Genomic DNA, 2637 nt, shown 5'->3' on the forward strand with positions numbered 1-2637 from the left:
ACAGTAAGCTGGATATGAGCCAACAGTGTGCCCTTGTTGCCAAGAAAGCTAACTGCATAATGGGCTGCATTAGTAGGAACATTGCCAGCAGATTGAGGGAAATGATTGTTCCTCTCATGCCATCCAGGAAGAGCACACATCAACTGCAGATGCTTCCTTAGGCTGACAAAGGGTTTTTAAACCCAAAAGCTTGCTAAGAAGAATTTTTCCAATTATTTGAGTTGGTCTAATAAAAGATATCAGATTTACCAAAGAACCATGTCTTCCTCTCTATTTGGCACTAGTGAGGCCACATCTGGAGTACTGTGTCCAGTTTTGCCCCTCCCTCTTCCCCCCTTCCCATACAGAAAGGATGTGTAAAAAGTGGAGGGAGTCCTGTGGACAGCAATGAAAATGATTAGCGGGTTGAGGCACATGATGACTTATGAGGAGAGGTTGAAGGAAGTGGGCTTATTTAGTCTGGGGAAGAATAGACTAGAAGAAGAGAAGGGGGGATTCAATAGCAGCCTTCAATTACCTAGAGGGTGGTTCCAAAAAGGATGGAGCTAGCCCATTTTTAGGGGTGGCAGATAACAGAACAAGGAGCAATGGTCTCAAGTTGCAAGAAGGGAAGTTTAGGTTAGATACTAGGAAGAACTTCCTCACTAGGAGGGTAGTCTTCTCTTCTTCTTTTGTATGTTTGATGTATATACAGAATAACAACTATAATTTTACATTTAGGTGATTGAAACAGGCAACTGTGGGCAGAGTGTATCACTGTGATACCTCCTTCATATCTGTGGATCAGGCATTGAATTGTATGTTCCATGTTCTGTTCTGGGTGATCACAATTGCCTACTGGAGAGTTTTTGATTTTCCATTTGTGCATCAAGTATCCGCATTTCCCATAGTTTGTGCGGATACAGTTTAGAGTTGCCCATGAGCATGGCAGGAGATCAAAATCAGGGACCTTCTGCGTTGGATCTATCACAAGATGTTTATTTGGGACTCCCTGTGAGCTCCATTTGGTTTTCCAAGCTTCATCAGGCTTGAAGTCACATTGTTGGAGGTTAAGTGTGTGGGTCCAAAAGGGATTGTGTGACTTTAGGTTGGGGTGGGCAATTATATCGGGTGGACAGCCACTTACTGAGTTTTGGCAAGCCATCAAGGGCCACATGACAGGCAGCCAGGGGCAGATAAATTTTAATTTTCTAAATTTTTTAGGGGCCCTGCAGGCCAGATAGAATGGCCTGGTGGGCCTAATCCGACCTGCAGGCCGCATTTTGCCCACCCCTGCTTTAGGTGATTGTGAGTGGCATAGTCAATGAGATGAGGGTAGTAAATCACTGAAACAGGTTACCCAAAGAGGTTATGGAATCTGCATGGAGGTTTTTAAGACCCAGCTAGACAAGGCCTTGGCTGGGCTAATATAATTGAGGATGGTTCTGCTTTGAGTAAGGGGTTGGACTAGATGATGCCTGAGGTCCTGATTCTCTATTATTTTATGATAGTTCATGTGCTGACATTGTTTTTTCTGGTGGAGAAGATCTCTTGGTTCAATTTAGAAAATCTTGTGGCTTCTTGGAGTCTGCCTCTGCTTTTGGCTAGACCAGAGGTTATCAAGAAGGTGACACTTACTGTAGCACCTTTAACTGCTCTAACAATTGTAGTTACTGCCACTGCTGCTTGAGGCACTGACCTTTCCTTTGCCAATGCTGTTACTGCTATTATAAGTTAAACAACATTTGAGCTACGTTTTAGTTCTCTACATGAAAATTAAATGAATGCCATTTGGAAGCTTTTTGTTGTTGGTAGGTAGTTCTGATCCAACACACACTTAGATGCCCTTCCTTTGTTCTTTCTTTCTTTACCTTCTTTGTTTCTCTCACTTTCTCTTGGTAGTGTTTGTCAGTTGATTTGCCCTTACAGGATCCAATCTCCTCCATCTTCTTTGCATTCTTCTTCCAAACAAAACAAAACAAAAAAGGTCTGTTCATTATTTTTCATACTAAATCAAGGCTATGTTTTCAAATATGCTACAGGAGGACACGACATGCTGATTTTGCTGCTTAAATACTATTTTTCATCAGTTCTAAGTTTATTTTTCCCTGTGTGCTAAGAGAACCCTGACTGAGTGCCCTTCCCTCCCTACAGTCTTCCCATTAGGAATTTGAGTGTTGCTAATATCTCTTTGGCCAAATTCAGCTGATGTTTCTATTTCAAGTCAAGTTGAATTTACTTTGTTCTGTGCAGCTATCCTATTGTCCCATCATTGTAACACAAGTTTTGATTTGCTGAATTTATTTATTACTCCTAAAAAGCAATGTTTTACTAGTTATATGTTGCACAGGAAATATTTTGTAAAACTTCAGGACAGGATCCAGAGTGTGTGTGTGTGTGTGTGCATCCATGAGTAGGCGCACACATATTTCACCCTTGCACAGAATTGCATTTAGGGAATTTAGAGAAATATTCAGTGAAATGTGATCAGCTGGTTCTAAGATGAGGTAATATTTAGGTAAAGGTCTGTCAAATGGATACTGAAACAATAAAATCACATTGCTTACCTTATTATTTATATATTCATGTTCTTCTTCCTGCAGGTATAAAAGCCAGCATAGTCTCTTAAGTAGCGTATCACTGGAATGTGAAAACAAG

At 41.0% G+C, this 2637-nt stretch overlaps 1 long non-coding RNA gene across 1 annotated transcript in view; it reads right to left on the reverse strand.

Moving 5' to 3' along the window:
• Positions 1-2637, reverse strand: part of LOC132249817 (uncharacterized) — a 2898-nt gene extending 261 nt beyond the window's left edge. The window contains exons 1-2 of the long non-coding RNA XR_009461320.1: positions 2547-2637; positions 1851-1937 (exon numbers count right to left, since the gene is read on the reverse strand). This is a non-coding gene — a long non-coding RNA (uncharacterized LOC132249817). The remainder of the gene's footprint in view (positions 1-1850; positions 1938-2546) is intronic.

The sequence above is a fragment of the Alligator mississippiensis genome, chromosome 4 (assembly GCF_030867095.1).
Source record: "Alligator mississippiensis isolate rAllMis1 chromosome 4, rAllMis1, whole genome shotgun sequence".
In the NCBI taxonomy this organism is placed as follows: Eukaryota; Metazoa; Chordata; order Crocodylia; family Alligatoridae; genus Alligator; species Alligator mississippiensis.